The 21,415-nt window shown below is 44.6% G+C and overlaps 1 protein-coding gene across 4 annotated transcripts in view; it reads left to right on the plus strand.

Moving 5' to 3' along the window:
• PRMT8 (protein arginine methyltransferase 8) overlaps nt 1-21,415 on the plus strand; it is a 113,481-nt gene that overhangs the window by 23,037 nt on the left and 69,029 nt on the right. The window contains exon 1 of one of the 4 annotated variants that reach the window (XM_039538320.1): nt 6,793-6,883. The exons of the other annotated variants lie outside the window; for them this stretch is intronic. The gene's annotated coding sequence lies outside the window, so the exon portion shown is untranslated. Of the gene's footprint in view, nt 1-6,792; nt 6,884-21,415 lie in introns of those variants that run through there. 4 annotated transcript variants of the gene reach the window in all.

Consider the following 21,415-nt stretch of genomic DNA (forward strand, 5'->3'; position numbering starts at 1 on the left):
CACGTTAAAGGGAGAAATGATTTTTCATTCTACTTTTTTCCATATAGTTTCTATCAAACACAATTTCACAGATGAGCTAATGGCTCAAGCGAGTGGTAAACACATTTTCCAACCCAGCCCATGTCAGTAATGATTGCTGTTTGGTAGCCCCCATGCAATAAGTTGATGATCTTAGTCTAGTTCTTGGTGGACATTTTAAAAACCACCATCACCACTGGACATTTCTTGGCACTTATGCTGGCAATATTTAGGAGCGGCCAAAGGCTGAACGGGCAAGAGAGATTGTCATCCCCTCTCTTTACACACTGGTTGGGCAGTGCATTGAGAAAGTTTACACTGCTGCTAAGCACGCTGCATTTATTCTATGATTAAAGAGGAGGACTGCCAACATCCACCCTAAAAAACAAAACAAAATCTCATGAGATTTTAAAAATAATATATGTTGGCTTCTTTTTGTTGGCCATCTAATACTGGAGACTTTTTATTAGTCATGTTTTCAAGTTTTTCTCCTCGACTATGAAGGCTTAAAAACGTACTTAAAAATATAAAAGCTGAGACTTTCAGGTAAAGCCTCAGCACCTGGGATCAGGTAAGAGAAAAAAAGCCCAAATCATGAGATTCATAATAAAATCACAGGAGTTGGAAACACTGAAATAGAGAATTTCAGTCTTCAAGCCAGCCATCTAGCTACACAGGCATCAACACTATATTCATTTGATTAAAAGCCCAGTTACAAAGATTTTTCTGCCACAAATACCTTTTCTGTTCACTTGCTTACATTAACTTTTTTTCTTCTAAGTTTGTACTTCTTTTTTAGGCAGAAATCTTTTCTAGATTCTGTTTTAACTTTGTATCAATTCTGGGGCACTATCTTGGGTGGCCTTTGTATGAGCGCACAAGGGAGGGGAAGGGTGCAAGGAGTTACACCGAGCCACCTACAGTACAGTCCTCCAATGGGTACATCCAACAGGGATAAAAGACCCATGGCACTGGATCAGCTGACTGGGGCGCAGGTTGCAAGGCTAAAAAATGCTGTGTAGATGTTTGGGCTCAGGCTGGGTCCCAGAGCTTGGGCTCCAGCTTGAGCCCAAATGCCTACACAGCAATTTCACCACCCTGGAGCCCAAGCCCGGGAGCCTGAGTCAGCTGATGTAGGCTAGCCGTGGGTTTTTTATCCCTGTGTAGACATAGCCAAAGTTGCCGTCCGTGCAGTCTTGAGAGTGGGCTATGCAGGACCTATGCCACTATAAACAAGTGGGAAGAATCAGGATTATGGACCCACGCATCCCACAATGACAAACAGAGATGACTGAGAGTGCAACTGAGGGTATGCAGGACCCTGAACAGCTGTAGCAACAGATGGGAGCTGCAGGAGGCATTGTTCCTTCCTTGGGCCCACTGACTCCCTTTGTTTCATCTGGGTTGCTTGCTGCAGCTCCTTCACCACCTCCTAACACAGCGGTGTGGCTGAAAGCTACAAGATAGTCACCTGAGCCCATTCATCTGAACTACCTTTTTGCTGCAGCAACTGATTCAAATGATCATCCGCCTCTTGTATATGCTCGATGATTTAGTTTCTTATTATAAGCAGGACTGGGTGAACCAGTTCAGCTAAAACAAGAACCAGCCACCCTAAATCTTCAGCTGTCCCACAAACCATCTGTGGTCTCTCTCACGCTGATGATCAAAGGTGCCTCGAGAGGTAGCTTTTCAGCTGAAGTTAACGTAACGTGCCTAGGTGCATGATCTCAGAATAGCACATATTTCATGACTTACCTTGGTTTATGGCACAGTAATTGCTTCTTCAGCGGCTGTTTGGTTATTCCCCATTTAACTTCAGCAGGAAGATGCAATAAAACACACTGCTGTCCCATCAGGACAGTCACAGATTGCTATTTTCACCGTGGACATAGAATTCTACATTGCCTCCATAAATCAGGCCAGGAGTTCCCATTCAGCCCCAGCCAAGTGCACACTCTGTCAGCATGCAGTAACATATGTTGCCTAATGAGTCAGCACCAAGGAAAATGCTATCTGAAGCAAAATACCCTGTCCTGTGTAGAAGAGGAACAGCAAGAAAGTGAAGGCAACAAAGCTCACGGTGGAGACAGTTCAGTGGTAAATAGCGACAGATGACCCTCAACAGGATCAGAGGTTCACACTGTAATATTTGCAATTATTTATCTGAGGATCTTAAAGCATTTGGGACCAAACTGTGCTTTGTAGGCCCTGGCCCAAGCAGGGAGTGGTGTGGAGCTACATTGCCCCGTGAGGAACTCGGGGAGGGATTGTACCTCAAGGAGGAATAATTTCTTCTCAAACCTCCCAGTACCCAGGAGACTACACAGGCTGCACTATTCTCCTGGTATGGCCAGCCACTGTCCTGCCCCTTTTGAGACACGGAAGTCCCTCTCCTTCCCTCAGCTGCAGGGACTGTAACTGTAACCGACCCTCACATGGGCACAAGATGGGGGAGCGCCTTACACATGCTCCCTCCTCCTCACTCTCCCCAGAGGGGTCTGTTACACTCTGGCCTTTTGCAAACTAGAATGAATTAATTTTGGTAGCACCCTATGATGCAGGTGTTGTTATAGCCAGTACAGATGGACAAGTTGAGTCATAGAGAGCTTTCAGGGCTTGTATACCCATATTGATAGATGAACATAAGAAAGGCCATATTGGGTCAGACCAGTGGTCCATCTAGCTCAGTCTCCTGTCTTCCAACAGTGCCCAATGCCAGATGCTTCAGAGCAGGGGTGGACAAACTACAGCCTGCGGGCCACTTCTAGCCCACCAGCCGATTTAATCTGGCCCTCGCGCTCCTGCTGCGGAGCGGGGTCTGGTGCTTGCCCTGCTCCCGTGCTCCAGCCAGGAAGCAGGGTGAGGGGCTGCTCTGCGTGTGCGTGCTGCAGCTCCACATGGCTCCCAGAAGCAGTGGTGTGCCCCCTCTCCGACTCCTACGCATAAGGACAGCCAGGGGGCTCCACATGCTGCCCCCACCCCAAGCACCACCCCCACAGCTTCCATTGGCCAGGAACTGCGGCTAATGGCAGCTGCAGGGGCGGCACCTGCAGATGGGGCAGTGCACAGAGCCACCTGGCTGTACCTCTGCATTGGAGCGGGGGGGGGGGGGCGGGGTCATGCCACTGCTTCCAGGCAGTGATTGAAGTAAGTGCCGCTCAGAGCCTGCACCCCTGAACCTCTCCCATGCCCCAACCCCCTGCCCCAGCCCTGATCCCCCTCCCACCCAGCCTGCACCCCCAGTTAGAGCTCTCACCCCATCCTGTACTCCAACCCCAATTGTGTGAGCATTCATGGCCTGCCATACAATTTCAATACCCAGATGTGGCCCTCGGGCCAAAAAGTTTGCCCACCCCTGCTTCAGAGGAGATGAACAGAACAGGGCAATTATCGAATGATCCATCTCCTGTTGTGCAGTCCCAGCTTCTGGCAGTCAGAGGCTTAGGGACACCTAGTGCCTGGGTTTCTTCCTTGACCATCTTGGCCTATCCTCCATGAACTTATCTCATTCTTTTTTGAACCCAGTTATAGTTTTGGCCTTCATAACATCCCCTGGCAATGAGTTCCACAGGCTGACAGTGCTTTGGGTGAAATAGTACTTCCTTTTGTTTGTCTTATCAGGCTGTCTATTAATTTCATCGTGTGACCCCTTGGTCTTCTGTTATGTGAAGGGGTAAATAACACCTCCTTATTCACTTTCTCCACACTATTAACAATTTTATAGAGCTCTATCATATCCCCTCTTAGTTGTCTCTTTTCCAAACTGAAAAATCCCAGTCTTTTTAAACTCTCCTCAGATGGAAGCTGTTGCAGCCCCCTAATCATTTTAGTTGCCCTTCTCTGTGGATGACTTCCTGAGGTCTCTTCCAACCCTAATCTTTTATGACTCTATGATTCTGAACCTTTTCCAATTCTAATATATCTTTTCTGAGATGGGGAGACCAGAACTGCATGCAGTATTCAAGATGTGGGTGTACCATGGATTTATATAATGGCATTATGATATTTTCTGTTTTATTATCTCTCTCTTTCCTAATGGTCCCTAACATTCTGTTCCTCTTTTTGACTGATGCTGCACATTGAGTGGATGTTTTCAGAGAACTAGCCACAGTAACTCCAAATCTCTTTCTGGAGTGGTAACAGCTAATTGAGGCTCCTTAATTTTGTACGTATAGTTGGGATTATGTTTTCAAAAATGCATAACTTTACATTTATCAATACTGAATTTCATCTGACCTTTTCTTGCCCGGTCACCCAGTTTTGTGAGATCCCTTTGAATTTTTCGCAATCTGCTTTGGGCTTAACTATTTTGAGTAATTTTGTATCATCTGCAAACTTTGCCACCTCACTGTTTATCCCTTTTCCAGATCAGTTATGAATAAATTGAACAGCATTGGTTGGGTGACTTCCTCAAAGACACACAGTGAGCTAAAATTAAAACACAGGCATCCTGACTCTTACTCTAACCTCTAGACTACAGGCAGTCTCTGCATGAATAAGTAATATGTTTTGACTTGGAGAGCCACAGTCCTGTAGGGATGGGGCAGGTGTCTTTGGTCTTAGTGCCTTTGCTCTGAATATGGGATCTGACTTTTTTTTCCAGACCAAATTGACAAGTGTGGGGCTTGTAGTCAGTGTCTGTGAACTGAAATTTCTGAAGCTTCAGTGAACTGTATAAATTAGTCTGCTGAGTTCCTCCTAGGCCACAGCTCAAGACCTGTCATTCCTCCACTCTCCTCTCCTTCCCATTCTCATTTGGCCTGAATAGGCTGAAAAATCAGAATGGGGAAATCCATGCTTTCCTCAGTCTCTTCCTGTGTGGGTAATCTACATCAGAATCTAAATCTGAAACAAAAGGAAAGCATTTCTGGGAAGTATGATAGGTAATTGAGATAGTGGAGAGTTTCCCTCCCAGTCCTAAAGCTAGATACAGGCCTACAGGGAATAAATGCGTCCGAGCTCCTACAGCTATCACTCTGAGATGTGTGAATCTCAATGGCATGGAAAGAGTGTGGCTGGGGTATCAGATGCAAAATGACTTTCAGGGGTCAATGCATAAAAGCCTTGCTAAGTGCCTGGAAGATTGTATCCTCAAATCACATTAAAAATGAAGCAGATTGTCAGGCTCCCCTTTCACAAATAGAACGATCACAGACAGGGGCAAATGTACAAGCCATGGGGAGCTCAGTACTCTCAGAAGCATCACAACAGCTCAGCCGATGAAGCAACCTCCTCTGGAAAAACTTACATCCCATAGCTCAACCTAGCCAGAAATCCCTAGGGCACTCGTTGCCATTTCCTCCACGGAGCAGTGTAGGAACAAACTGAAAATATTTTCTTTGTAGTTTTCAAATGCAAGGAAGAATTGTTTTATCTGTCTGACTAGCTCTTGCCTGCAGGTAAAGTATTTAACAGCTCGTGGGCAGACAGTTACAGCCTGGCTGACCCTCCTTTGCATAAACTCAGTGAGTTCTCCGTAGATGGAGGCTTCTGTACATCTGGTTTGGGAACCTCACTGTTTTATGGATCTGTACATAGTGATCATTTAGTTAGGGTCACCCCAGTGTGATTTTCATAACAGAATTCCATTGTTCTTAGTAGTGCTGGATTCACTCCGTACTAAGAGACAATGTGGGGCTCTTACTCTGGACTGTAAGGAGACAAAATGTGTCTGTGACAATCTGGGAATCTTTCTGTACAGCTTATCAGTTCTGGTTGATATTATGGAGTTACTAGGAAATGTTTGTTAGGGGCTTTCCCTTCACCCCTTCCCCTGGTTCTTGTCATGCGGACAGAAAGCAGAAGGCTGGAAGTCTGAAGTGCAGGCAATGCGATGTTTATTGGGGTTAGTTTCAAGCAAGCATATCCAGAGCTCTGACACCACAGAGCCTTTTCCCCCAGTGTTCCTGTTCCCACCTCCTTTTTAGCAGGCCCAAATATACCTGCAGTGCACACCCCTGGTCCCACCCCTTACAATTTAGGGTCATGTTCTGTTTTAGGGGGTTGTGAGTCTGGGGGCTTCATACGACCTCTTTTGTGTCCCGTGGGAGGGGTAAGGAGTGAGGTTGTGCTACGATCAAGGACAGGCATTTGTTTGGCCTTTTAGTGTTTCTTATACCTTCCCCCCTCCCATCTTGCCCCTCCCGACTGGTTGCTCGACCTTGCCTTGAGATAGGAGTTGAGGCAGTCTTCAAATGTACGCTCGTATATTATACTCCCACCATACCCAGTAACACTTTAGCTCTATTCCTTATCTTTTCTCATGGTACTTAAAGCCCCATCTGGGTGTGGGAAATGCAACATACAGTGTCTTTGTTCTTTGTTCACACATATTAGTAAGGATATAAGTGTATCAAAAATCAAACCGAAAATTCTATCTCAGGCTAACAAACAGGCCTATAAACTAACAATGTGGTTATGAAAATCTGCTGCTCTCTGTATGTCTGTCCTCCATCGGCTAGTATGGTTGTGTCACCTCTTCCTAGAACTGATACTATGGGAAGGTCATTAACTTTAAACAACCACGCTTTGTCTAACAACAGTCACTCTAAAGAGTAGCTGCATCCTTGGAAAACCAGTTTTATCTTTCTGTGTGTGTGTGAGAGAGAGCAGTGGAAATTTACCAGGAACAGAACAAAAGAGGCCAGTGTCCAGGCAGACGTTTAAATAAGGAAACACACAGGAACAGAAGGGGCCAGACAGGGAGAGGAAGCATTGGGCAGGAGAAAGCAAAGTCATAGAAACTGGGGAAGGAGACTCCATGAAGGAGAAGCCACCCAGCATGTAACAGCCTGCATGAGGCAGAGAAAACCCCAACTGCTTTCCTGGACACAGATGGCCCCTAGAGACTCCCAAGAGAAAGGTGAGCTAGTGAGGAGCACTGCATTTATCATATTGGTTAGATTCCATATGATCTATATATGTTTGTGCTTTAGATGATTAAGTGAAAGAGCAATAATGTGTTAGACTTGTGCAAAGTGTCTTTATTAAATGCTTCATAACTAGTGTGTGCCTCCAGAGAGAGTTAAAAGGTAAACCTGAAGCATCACACTTTTAGGGTGGAGTTTTGGGAGTGGGTGCATTTAAGCAATGGGAAGGTCTGAATGTCATCATTGTGCTCAGGGGCTGGTCAGCTGGTCAGCAGGTTCCAACTCTCAGAATATAAATTCTGTACCCTGAGAGTGTGCCTAGGGTCCCCAAGATTGGGTCAATGGCTGGACTTCATTCAGCCTCCAGAGGTTGAAAACACTCCGGGCTTAGATTCCCTTCACAGCAGCATGGTGGGTGCCTGAAAGGGGGCATCCGACCAGATCTGTGACAACGTCTAATCTGGGTTTTGCAATATATTTCTTCTACGGCCTATTAACTTTTAGTTCTTATAAGAAATATAATGAAACACCGGCTCTGCATCCCTTACTCATGCACATTTTCCTTGCTCATTCAGTAATAACATTAAAATAAATGAGACTATTTGAATAAGTAAAGACGACCCTTGAGTAAGGGTCATAGAACTGGGCCCTTGATATTATGTTTGCCATCAAGACAGCTGATACCAAAATGGTCCCTTTGTTATCTGAGCATAAGCCAAGGAGTGAATGTGAGTCTGACCTCTCCTCTCACTCCAACGGGTTCTCCTTCAGGTCAGGATTGAGATACTCTGGTGGGGTGGGATAGTACTACTTGTGCCATACCTGTTCAATGGATAAACAGAAGACTTTATCCTCCTGGGCTATCAGGCTGACATCTTTCATGGCAGTAAAATTCATTTGAAAAATGAAAAAAATAGAAAGGTGATTGACAAGAATAAAAGTATTAGGAGAAATGGAATGATATTGTTGCCTGTATTGGATTAAGCAATGAATAATATGAAGGAAGAACTCCTCAGCTCTGGAATTCATTTCCCACTATTTTCCACCATTGCCTGGTCTGCCACAGCCTAGGTGATACAGGCTCCCACTCAGCAAAGCACTTAGGTTAAGCACATGCTTCAATCTCACTGAAGCCAATGGAATGTAAGCACGTTTAACACTAAAACATGTGCTCAAATGCTTTGCTGAATCAGGCCTTAGTGATTTTTCGTTGGTATTTTTAAATTTGCAAGAACAGCTAGGTTTTGCAATAGGCCCCTAAGTTATAAATCAAAATGAAGTGGGATGAACTGGTTAAAAATAAATATAAGACTATAGTATGTGTATTTACCTGTCCTTCACTGTCTCAGCTCTGCTGTAGTCTTTTATCTTCCGCATGCGATACCTTCTCCTTCTCTTTAAGGTTTGATCTATCTGCTATTAAAGTGGATGGAAAGACTTCCACTGACTTTGATTGGCACTGGATCAGACCCTTATTGCTTATGTAAGAAAACAACTAGTACTGCCAGACTATTCTGCTTATCTTTTACTAATAATTAGTAAATAGTTACTTTAAATATTAGAACCTGATTTTCATTTACACTAAGGCCACTTTACATCACTCGGGTAATGCAAAAGGGTCTTAAAGTAAATGTAAATGTGCTTTATTGCCAATTTAAGGCACCTTAATCCTGTCAGGTAAAGCGGCCTTAGCATAAATAAGAGGCAAGCCCTTAGCATTTCCCTTCCCACCCTTTCTCTGTCTCATCTATTTTGAGGGTAAGCGTTTCAGAACAGGGCTTATCTCTTACTATATGTTTGTACAGTACCTAGCACAGTGGGGCCTTGATCTTAGCTGGCACCTCAGGACATCATCATCAGCAGTAATGATAATAGTAATGAATAAGAAAGCAATTAAGCCAGATCTAAATTAATATTTGAATCCCTCTGTTAAATTTCTCGGAGTCCGTTTTTCATATGTAGCCTCGTAACCTTTTATATAGCACAGTTCAGCATTGTTCCTCACTGTGTTCAACTGTGGTGTCAGTACAGATGCTAATGCCCTCTGCTGCCGCTTCTGCAGCCATCTGTGCTGGGTGAGGTGAGGCGCTGTAAGGAAATTTCACATGTGAAAGTCTCCCTTCACCTGAAGGGGAGTAAAAAATGTCAGTCCCATTAATATCTGTACTTGCTAGACTCCATAGAACAGCAACTTGTCATCTCTGGCTTGTTGTGCATTACAAGGTGAAAACAAATGCTAATACAACTAGAAAGCTTTTTATCTTTGTGTTATGATTCTGGAATGACCTCATCCTTAAGTCTCATTTTTCTTCAGAAAAAGCTGAATTCCCTACCGGAGTGGCTTCCCAAGCCTTAAATACAACTATGACCTGTTAGCTTAAATGAGAGTCATGTGCCTGAAGCCCTGAGCACTGAATTATCTGGGTTATTCATGCAGCTATACCCTAAAATGACAAAAGACTACTGCAGTCTGTAGTTCAGAGGGCTCCTAAACTTTGCAGGCAACTGTATAACTTACCAGGGCAAGACCTTGGTGGTACGAGTCGTTTCCTGCTAATCACCTGTGTATATAAGCTTAACCCCTGGCGGAGTCTGGGCTGCTCTGTCTAATTGTGAAATGGGTTTGGGGCAGCCCAAGCTCCCTTTATACTTTAGCCAACACGCCTGTGAATGGCAAGGGAACAGCAGCAGGGTACCAAGAGCTGGCACACAGGTTCAGTAGTAAGCCAACCTACATGCCGGCACAGAGGAATGGATGGAGCCTCCTGTGTGCTTTTTACTCTCCTCTGCAGGCTACCTGCATTGTGGTGGGCAGAGCAGCCAATGAGGGGCTGTCTTGGGCACATGGATGGGAAGCAGTCAGGCAGAAGCAGAAGGGTCAGAGGATTGGCTCTTACTTGCTGAACTGGCACAGAAGTACGATGCATCAGGAAGACAGCTGGGGATACTTACTTCCTCCTGGAGAAAGGGGAAGCAGGGACTGGATCGTGACTGAATCACAATTGGGTCACTACTCTGCTCCTGGGGAAGCACAATTACACATCCCTTCCTACCTAAGTTGACTGCTAGGTGTCAATCCAGCCCCAAGGGAAAGGGGGCAACTGAGGGCATCAGTCACAAGACACATGAAGTGTCAGGATTAATAGCCATACCAGTGGCTGCAATCAACTGGTCTAAAGGCCTTAGGGGCAAATCCAGCTCCCTCCGTATTAGCCATTAAGGTGTCTGGGTGCTGTGAAAGCACTGCTGTGCTGCTGCCCTGGAGCAAAGAGGGCCATACTGCAGAGTCGAGTTCTTCAGTGCTTCCTCCCAATTCCGCATGCTCTGGGGCTCAAAGGGGCAGGCAGGAGTGGGGCTGTGGGGCTGGTGGATCAACTTCTAACAAGTGCCCCCAACAAAGCAGGAGTAAAGCAATGAGAATGGACTACTGCAGCAGCCACTGAAAAGTAGCTTTGCTGACGCTGAGACCACCCTGGCTTAACCAGGAGATCTTCAATGATCTAAAAATCAAAAAAGAGTCCTACAAAAAGTGGAAACTAAGTCAGATTACAAAGGATGAATATAAACAAATAACACAAGCATGTAGGGACAAAATTAGACAGGCCAAGGCACAAAACGAGATCAAACTAGCCAGAGACATAAAGGGGAACAAGAAAACATTCTACAAATACATTAGAAGCAAGAGGAAGACCAAGGACAGGATAGACACATTACTCAATGGGGGGGGGGAAATAATAACAGAAAATGTGGAAATGGCAGAGGTGCTTAATGACTTCTTTGTTTCGGTTTTCACCCAGAAGGTTGGTGGTGACTGGACATCTAATATAGTGAATGTCAGTGAAGATGAGGTAGGATCAGAAGAGGCTAAAATAGGGAAAGAATAAGTTAAAAATTAATTAGACAAGTTAGATGTCTTCAAGTCACCAAGGCCTGATGAAATGCATCCTAGAATATTCAAGGAGCTGACTGTGGAGATATCTGAGCCATTAGTGATTATCTTTGAGAAGTCATGAAAGACAGGAGAGATTCCAGAAGACAGGAAAACGGCAAATATAGTGCCCATCTATAAAAAGAGAAATAAGAACAACCCAGGAAATTACAGACCAGTCAGCTTAACTTCTGCACCTGGAAAGATAATGGAGCAAATAATTAAGCAATCAGTCTGCAAACATCTAGAAGGTAATAACGTGATAAGTAATGGTCAGCATGGATTTGTCAAAAACAAATTGTGTCAACCCAGCCTGATAGCTTTCTTGGACAGGGTAACAAGACTTGTGGATGTGGGAAGCGGTAGACATGGTATATCTTGACTTTAGTAAAGCTTTTGATACTGTCTTGCATGACTTCTCGTAAACAAACTAGGGAAATGCAACCTAGATGGAGCTACTATAAGGTGGGTGCAAAACTGGTTGGAAAACCATTCCCTGAAAGTAGTTATCAGTGGCTCACAGTCAGGCTGGAAGGGTATAATAAGTGGGGTCCCTCAGAGATCAGTTCTGGGTCCAGTTCTCAATATCTTCATCAATGATTTAGATAATGGCATACTGAGTACACTTATAAAGTTTGTGGACGATACCAAGCTGGAAAGGGTTGCAAGTTCTTTGGAGGATAGGATTAAAATTTAAAATGATCTGGACAAACTGGAGAAATGGTCTGAAGTAAATAAGAAGAAATTCAGTAAGGACAAATGCAAAGTACTCCATTTAGGAAGGAACAAATGAGTTGCACACATATAAAATGGGAAATGACTGCCTAGGAAGGAGTACTACAGAAAGGGATCTGGGGGTCATAGTGGACCATGAGCTAAAATCTGAGTCAACAGTGTAAACTTTTGTTGTTTAATGGTCTTATCACCTTGTTTAATGTTTTACCAAGGCCACTGAACTGAGTTCAGACTCCCAGATAGAACCAATAATGAAGCAGCAGAGTTGGTAGTTTTTTGGGAGAACCTTCTCTCATGCACTTCACCACCTGTGAAGTACAGAAATTGGCTGCATGATATTAGAAATATTTTGCTTTCTCAACTTTTATTATTCATTTCAGTGAAGATTGGCTTTTAGGTCTTCAAACCACAATTTGAGGACTTCAGTAACTCAGACATAGGTTAGGGGTTTGTTATAGAAGTGGATGGGTGAGATTCTGTGGCCTGCGTTGTGCAGGAGGTCAGACTAGATGATCATAATGGTCCCTTCTGACCTTAAAGTCTATGAGTCTATGAGTCTATGCTGTTGCAAAAAAAGTGAACATAATTCTGGGATGTATTAGCACGAGTGTTGTAAGCAAGACACAAGAAGTAATTCTTATATAACATAAGAACATAAGAACGGCCGTACCGGGTCAGACCAAAGGTCCATCTAGCCCAGTATCTGCCTACCGACAGTGGCCAATGCCAGGTGCCCCAGAGGGAGTGAACCTAACAGGCAATGATCAAGTGATCTCTCTCCTGCCATCCATCTCCATCCTCTGACGAACAGAGGCTAGGGACACCATTCTTACCCATCCTAGCTAATACCCATTTATGGACTTAGCCACCATGAATTTATCCAGTCCCCTTTTAAACATTGTTATAGTCCTAGCCTTCACAACCTCCTCAGGTAAGGAGTTCCACAAGTTGACTGTGCGCTGCGTGAAGAAGAACTTCCTTTTATTTGTTTTAAACCTGCTGCCTATTAATTTCATTTGGTGACCCCTAGTTCTTGTATTATGGGAATAAGTAAATAACTTTTCCTTATCCACTTTCTCAACATCACTCATGATTTTATATACCTCTATCATATCCCCCCTTAGTCTTCTTTTTTCCAAGCTGAAGAGTCCTAGCCTCTTTAATCTTTCCTCGTATAGGACCCTCTCTAACCCCCTAATCATTTTAGTTGCCCTTTTCTGAACCTTTTCTAGTGCTAGAATATCTTTTTTGAGGTGAGGAGACCACATCTGTACACAGTATTCGAGATGTGGGCATACCATGGATTTATATAAGGGCAATAATATATTCTCAGTCTTATTCTCTATCCCCTTTTTAATGATTCCTAACATCCTGTTTGCTTTTTTGACCGCCTCTGCACACTGCGTGGACATCTTCAGAGAACTATCCATGATGACTCCAAGATCTTTTTCCTGACTCGTTGTAGCTAAATTAGCCCCCATCATGTAGTATGTATAGTTGGGGTTATTTTTTCCAATGTGCATTACTTTACATTTATCCACATTAAATTTCATTTGCCATTTTGTTGCCCAATCACTTAGTTTTGTGAGATCTTTTTGAAGTTCTTCACAATCTGCTTTGGTCTTAACTATCTTGAGTAGTTTAGTATCATCTGCAAACTTTGCCACCTCACTGTTTACCCCTTTCTCCAGATCATTTATGAATAAATTGAATAGGATTGGTCTTAGGACTGACCCTTGGGGAACACCACTAGTTACCCCTCTCCATTCTGAGAATTTACCATTAATTCCTACCCTTTGTTCCCTGTCCTTTAACCAGTTCTCAATCCATGAAAGGACCTTCCCTTTTATCCCATGACAGCTTAATTTACGTAAAGAGCCTTTGGTGAGGGACCTTGTCAAAGGCTTTCTGGAAATCTAAGTACACTACGTCCACCAGATCCCCCTTGTCCACATGTTTGTTGACCCCTTCAAAGAACTCTAATAGATTAGTAAGACACGATTTCCCTTTACAGAAACCATGTTGACTATTGCTCAACAGTTTATGTTTTTCTATGTGTCTGACAATTTTATTCTTAACTATTGTTTCGACTAATTTGCCCGGTACCGACGTTAGACTTACCGGTCTGTAATTGCCGGGATCACCTCTAGAGCCCTTTTTAAATATTGGCGTTACATTAGCTAACTTCCAGTCATTGGGTACCGAAGCCAATTTAAAGGACAGGTTACAAACTCTTTCGCTCTAGTCCACTCTGATTAGGCCTCAACTGGAGTGTGTGTCCAGTTCTGGGCACGACATTTCAGGAAGGATGTGGATAAATTGGAGAGAGTCCAGAGAAAAGCAACAAAATTGATTCAAGGTCTAGAAAACATGACCTATGAGGGAAGATTGAAAAAATTGGGTTTGTTTAGTCTGGAAAAGAGAAGACTGAGAGGGGACATGATAGCAGTTTTTAAGTATGTAAAAGGTTGTTATAAGGAGGAGGAAGAAAAATTGTTTTTCTTACTCTCTGAGGATAGGACAAGAAGCAATGGGCTTAAATTGCAGCAAGGGATGTTTAGATTGGACATTAGGAAAAACTTCCTAACTGCCAGAGTGGTTAAGCACTGGAATAAATTGCCTAGGGAGGTTGTGGAATCTCCATCATTGGAGATTTTTAAGAGCAGGTTAGACAAACACCTGTCAGGGATGGTCTAGATAATTAGTCCTGCCACAAGTGCAGAGGACTGGACTAGATGACCTCTTAAGGTCTCTTTCAGTTCTATGATTCTATGCTCCATGGGCTGAGGGAGGGAAGATTAATTCCCACGGTTCAAAACTCCACCCTGGTCTGAGAGTATCACACCTCCACAAGCCCTGTGCCATGCCTGGCTACATGAGTTTGGAGCAGTGGGGTGGGTTTGGTTCCTATACAGTATGGGATAACATGGTGTAATTGTTGGGTGGTATACGAGCACTTGCCCTTGAAAGATCAGCAGGAATCAGGCCAGATGGGACATTAAAAAGTCAATATCTGTGCAGTAATATATATTTAACGCTAACAATGGTCTGTACCAGATTTAGAGGTGACTCTGCAGCGAATGCCTGGGAATGCAATTGATATGGTTTATTTTTAGACTCCCTGAGACCGTGACCAACATTTTAAAAATCAGCTGGAACACCTGATGCATTTTAATAAAGCAGAGACATTCTTCCTCTTATGCTGGTCTCTGAAACACAAATGTGAACTAAAATGATGTTAAACTTGGAGATGCTCTATATTTCCCAGAGGCTGTAGCCTAGATTCACGAGGAAAACTGGGCTATCGCCTTTCCTTCTTTCTCACTTTCTAAGGACAGGCAAAAATATATAAATAAAATACCCCAACCTAACTCTAACCTCTCCTCTCAAATCAAGATGAACTCTAATACCCTGTCAGAGGTCCAGGCCATTTGCCCTCTAGCATTTTTGCCTTGATTACTTCTTTATTACCTGATCTGGATGAAATGCCACAAAACAGGCCATTCTGGGATTTCTGGCCCTGTCAAAACCCCTTAGCACCAGGTGTTTCAGGGTGGGAAGTCTAGTCACGTAAAATGCACACAGCGTGGCTTGCCTGATGGTTCACTGTAGCCTCCTCACATTTTTGGGAAGGGAACAAAGGAGAATGGAAGTTGTTCCCTGGATGATTGATCAATTTATCTAGGTACTTATATGACCCTCATCACTGTAATCGCTCAGTTTCTCACAAATTAATTAAAAAGAATGGCAATCGCACCAAACTCCTGCCCTCCTTTGCCTGAAGGAGAAACTCGAAAAGTGGGAGGTTTCTGTTTTGCGTTCTTTTCTTTTTTTTTCTTTTTCCTTTTTTTTTTTTTTTTTTGCAGCAGGGCTGCTTTTAGAGCAGCCTTAAGAAGGGAACAGTACTGCTAGAATGGAAGAGGGAGCTAAGAGCTGTATCGTCATGTTGCACATCACCATAACCCTGTCTGAGACCAGGATGCACAACCTGTCGCAGCTTTTCCACCTTGCAGAAAATGTGTGTGGAGTGGCGGTGGCTGTGCAATTAATGTTAATAGCTTCTTAGTATAAATATGGAGAGTGCTGCCTGGGCCTCTCTTTTTAATGAAGGCAGACAGTAGTTCGCTTCAGTTGCCACACATAGGGGTGCCAGGGTCCAGTTTTTGACTGGAACACCCAGTCAAAAAGGGACCCTAGTGGCTCCAATCACCACTGCTGACCGGGCCATTAAATGTCTGGTTGGCGGCGCTGCCGGTGCAGCAGGGCTGGCAGGCTCACTACCTGGGCAGCCTGGCTCCGCACGGCTCCCGGAAGTGGCCAGCACCTCCTGCTCCTAGGCAGAGGGATGGCCACAGGGGCTCTGTGTGCTGCTTCACCCTGAGCGCCGGCTCTGCAGCTCCCATTGGCTGGGAACTGTGGCCAATGGGAGCTGCAGGGGTGGCATCTGTTGGTGGGGGCAGTGCATAGAGCCATCTGGGCACCCCTGAGCCTAGGGGACGCAGGGACATACCGGCCACTTCCAGGAGCCCCCTGAGATAAGCGCCACTCAGAGCCTGCACCCCATACCCGCTCCTGTACCCCACCCCCCTGCCCCAGCCCTGAGCCCCTTTCTGCACCCAAACTTCCTTTTGGAGCCCTCACCCTGCACCCCCCCTCCCACATCCTGAACCCCTCATTTTAGATCTCACTCAGGAGCCCGCAACCCCAGCCCAGATCCCATACCCCCTTCCACACCCCAACCCCCTGCCCCAGCCTGGAGTCCCCTCCTGCACCCCAAACCCTGTATCCCCAGCCCCACCCCAGAGCCCACACACCCAGCGGAGCACTTGCCCCACTCCCGCACCCCAACTCCCCTGCCCCAGCCCGGTGAAAATCAGCGAGTGAGCGAGGGTGGGAGAGAGCGAGCGACAGAGGGAGGGGGAATGGAGTGAGTGGGGCATGGGGCCTCGGGGAAGGGGCCAGGCAGGGCTGAGGCCTCGGGGCAGGGCAAAGGTGTTTGGTTTTCTGCGATTAAAAAGTTGCCATCCCTAGCCATACGCCTCTAGCCCCAATGCATTTCACCAGAAAAAAGACAACATGGTTCTCTTTTGTGTTTTGGTACAGTGAAAATGCCAGTCCTGCTTTCAGGTGAATATTCTAGCACTGGAGACCATGTGCTCATTGCAAGGCTGTCGAGCAACCCGGCAGTTAGCTCCCATCTACAAAATATCCCCAGTTCTCCGTTGTCCACTTCTTAGCAAGCCAAGTTTATTTACAGCTCTCTGGTTTGTTACCATGACTGTGCCTGTACAAAACCTATTTACCACCTCCCGCCCGTCCCCCCCACCCAACCCCAACTCACTCTTTTATAGGCAGGAGGCTACATGCTACTAAGAGGGATGGGTGGTGTTCCCAAATCAGGAAAGCCCAGGTACACTGATTGCCACATATCTATAGCATCGATTCCTGAGCAAACTGGAGCATTGAAACAAAGCATCATAGTATCCAACACTACACAACTGTAACTGGACTCCTTCACAACTTTTATAACGTGCATTTATTTCATTCTCCTTCTCTCTGTATTCAGACCCCTGCATCATGTGATCATCAGAAAGTAATAAATCCATATGCTGCATATTATGTATGTATATATACACACACACACACACACACACACACACACACAGTGGTTGTCAGAGATTAATTTCAGGACTACTGACTCCTACAACTCAGGCCTCCGTATTTGAGTTTAAGAATAAATTCTGTTAGCTACCAGTCATACTTAGGATTTCATACTGTCCACTAGAGGTCGACATAGTCAGATAGCCCGCTTCCACTGAACTGAACAATGGAAAAATGCCATATGAACTCAATGGGAGCAGGACAGGGACCTTAACCAGCACATTACGTACTCCCCACTGTCAGGCAAAGCTCATCCCCAATGAGGTTCACAGGGCTTCAAATCCAACAGATTGGCATCAGTTTCTAATTAATCTACTTCCTGCAGCTCAAGACAGACATTGTAGTCAGAGAGGATAGAAGTCAAAGCTAGAACTGGATGAATACAAGAAAAAAGGCCTCACGGAGTACTGTGTCCAGTTTTGGGCCCCACACTACAAGAAGGATGTGGAAAAATTGGTAAGAGTCCAGCAGAGGGCAACAAAAATGATTAGGGGGCTGGAGCACATGACTTATGAGGAGAGGCTGAGGGAACTGGGATTGTTTAGTCTGCAGAAGAGAAGAATGAGGGGGGATTTGATAGCTGTTTTCAACTACCTGAAAGGGGGTTCCAAAGAGGATGGATCTAGACTGTTCTCAGTGGTACCTGATGACAGAACAAGGAGTAATGGTCTCAAGTTGCAGTGGGGGAGGTTTAGGTTGGATATTAGGAAAAACTTTTTCATTCAGAGGGTGGTGAAGCACTGGAATGGGTTACCTATGGAGGTGGTGGAATCTCCTTCTTTAGAGGTTTTTAAGGTCAGGCTTGACAAAGCCCTGGCTGGGATGATTTAGTTGGGAATTGGTCCTGCTTTGAGCAGGGGGTTGGACTAGGTGACCTTCTGAGGTCCCTTCCAACCCTGATATTCTATTCTATGATTCTAAAAAATTGTGACTATTGGGTTGAATTCAACCTACCTGTGATGGCTGGCGCTTGTTGGAAGCATCGCATAGTGGTTGGAGGTGAGTTCCTTCTTAGTAAGGAGGAGGGCTGATCAGGGATCCCGGGCCCTCCCACTCCACCAGGCTCTAGCCCAGTGCAGGTTAATGAAGGTCTGGCACTCAGCAGCACCTTAAGGCTGCCATCCCTGGGCCCCTTCCTACCACCAACTCCATTGTCCAAGTTTTGCAGTCTGTAGCATAAAGGTAATAGATAAAGGTACTAACTTTATGTTCAGTCTGTCTGGGCCCAGAAGGTCTTTTCCAAGATAAGCTTCTGCAGCATCCCTATTCAGAAGTTCCCAGGGCAGGTCCTTCTCACTGCCTTGTCAGCCCCTTTTTGAGCTACCTGGCTTCCCTTTTAAACTCCACTGCCATCTGGAACCTGCTCTGTGAGTGTGGCTTGGTGTGGGTCATCTGGGCCCAGAGTTACTCTTTGACCCCTTCAGTTCTAGTGCATGGTTTATACCAGGGGTTGGCAACCTCTGGCATGCGGCTCGCCAGGATAAGCACCCTGGCGGGCCGGGCCAGTTTGTTTACCTGCCGCATCGGCAGGTTCGGTCGATCGCGGCTCCCACTGGCCTGGGACGGCGGGAAGCACCGCAGGATGTGCTGGCCACGGCTTCCCACCACCCCCATTGGCTTGGGATGGTGAACCGCGGCCAGTGGGAGCTGCGATCGGCCGAACCTGCCGACGCGGGAGGTAAACAAACTGGTCCAGACCACCAGGGTGCTTACCCTGGTGAGCCGCATGCCAGAGGTTGCTGACCCCTGGTTTATACACACTGTCACATCACCAACTTGCTTTGCTGGTATTTGCAACTCCTTTTACTCATGAACATTCAGGTGAGGATGTTTGTATTTGGAAAACCATTCACTGAAAGCAAAAGGGAGACAAATATATTTGTGCACATATTTATACTGGATTTTGAAATCTCTCTGATTACCTTGGTAGAAATGGCCATTCCAGATGAATGATCCATCTATTCCAGTATCCTATCTCTGACTGTGGCCAATAACAGATGCTTCAGAGGAAGGTGCATTAAAAAAAAATCCCACAATGGATAGTGATAGAATAGCCTGCTATACAGGGGAAATTTCTTCTATATACCAAACAGTTAAGGATTGATTATGCCCTGCAACACAAGTTTTATATCCTTTATAATTTTTATCCCATGTGGAGTTTTTATTCATATAACTGTCTAACATTTTCCTTAAACCTATTAAGCGTTCGGCATTGACATTATTATTATTTATTTGTATTACCACAGTGCCTAGTAACCCTAGTCATGGAGAAAGACACTGTTGTGCTAAGTGCCGTGCAAACACAGAACAAAAAGACAGTCCCTTTCCCAAAGAGATAACAATCTAAGTATAAGACAAGAGATATCAGATCATACAGATGGATGGGGCTGTAGAAGGGAAACAATGAGACAATGCATGGCTATCAGCCTAGCCATTGTCAAGTTTCATGTAGTTATCATGGCAAAGGAGAGTTTTGAGGAGAGAAAATGTCAACATTTTATTAAGATGATGTTTTAAAAAAAAAGTGTATGGTACAGAGGTTACAGAGTTTAGGCGTAGAAGTTTCTGGTGATCAGGGAATAACGTACAGATTATTGAAGAGGTGCAAAGTTTGGTTTAAGATCAGGTGGCGTAAGGAATACATAATCTGCAATAGCCCCGATTGGGGGTAAAAGGTTAACGGGTCAACGTACAGACACTGAGATAGGAGGGTATGTTGTTCATATGAAGGCTATGTTCAGGTGTGGAGTATAATGAGTGGATACGATGCTGAGGATGTAGTACAGCAGGGCACAGATTATCCAACAAATTCTTGAATGCTTGGAGAAAACTTTTTATTGCAGAAGATGGAGAAAGTGACTAGGGGAGAGGCCTTTCTAGATTTGATTCTGACAAATAGGGAGGAACTGGCTGAGAATTTGAAGGTGTAAAGCAGCTTGTGTGAAAGTGATCCTGAACTGATAGGGTTCATGATTCTCAGGAATGGCAGGAGGGAAAACAACAGAATAAAGACAATGGACTTGAAGAAGGAAGACTTTAGCAAAGTCAGAAAATTGGTAGGTAATATTTGATAGGAAGTAAGTCTTAGACAAAAAAAGAGTTCAGGAGAGCTGGAAGTTTTTAAAAGAGTTCTTATTAAGGGCACAAGAGCAAACTATCCCAATGAATAGGAAAGATAGGAAGTATGGCAAGAGACCACCTTGGCTTAATCAGGAGATCTTGAATGACCCGAAGCTCAAAAAAGAGTCTTAAAAAAGGTGGAAAGTAGGTCAAATGATGAAGGATGAATACATTAAAAAAAACCCACAACAGCAGCATGTTGGGACAAAATTAGAAAGGCCAAGGCACAAATGAGATTAAACCAGCTAGGGACATAAAGGGTAACAAGAAAACATTTTACAAATACAACAGAAGCAAGAGGAAGACCAAGGACAGAGTAGGCCTAGCAGTCAATGAGGGAAAGAAAATAACAGAAAATATAGCAATGGCTGAAGTGTTAAACACCTCTTTTGTTTCAGCTGTCACCAAAAAGATTAGCAGTGATTGGACAACTAACATAGTGAACATCAGTTTAAATGGGGCAGGACCTGAGTCTAAAAGAATTAAGAGTTAAGAATTACTTAGACAAGTTAGATGTCTTCAACTGACAGTTGACATCCTAGAATACTTAAGGAACTGGCAGATGAGATCTCTGAGCCATAAGCAATTATCTTTGGGAACTCATGGAGGATCAGAGAGATCCAGAGCACTGGAAAAGGGCAAATATAATACTTAGCTATAAGAAAGGGAATAAGGACAACACGGGATTACAGACCAGTCAGCTTATCTTTGGTACCTGGAAAGATTATTTGCTCCATTATCAATTTGTAAGCACCTAGAAGATAAGGTGATATGTAAGTTTGCATGGATTTGTCAATAACAGATCATGTCATCCCAAACTAATATCCTTCTTTGACAGGGTAACAAACCTCATGGCTAGCGGAGAGGCAGTCAATGGGATATATATCAGCTGTAGTAAGGCTTCTGATACTGTCTCGTGTGACCGTTTCATAAACAAACTAAGGAAATATAACCTAGATGAACCTACTATAAGATGGGTGCACAAGTGGTTGGAAAACTGTATTCAGAGAGTAGTTATCAATGGTTTCAGTCAAGCTGGAAGGGCATATAGAATGGGGTCCCACAGGGATCTGTCCCAAGT

The sequence above is a fragment of the Mauremys reevesii genome, linkage group 1 (genome assembly GCF_016161935.1).
Source record: "Mauremys reevesii isolate NIE-2019 linkage group 1, ASM1616193v1, whole genome shotgun sequence".
In the NCBI taxonomy this organism is placed as follows: Eukaryota; Metazoa; Chordata; order Testudines; family Geoemydidae; genus Mauremys; species Mauremys reevesii.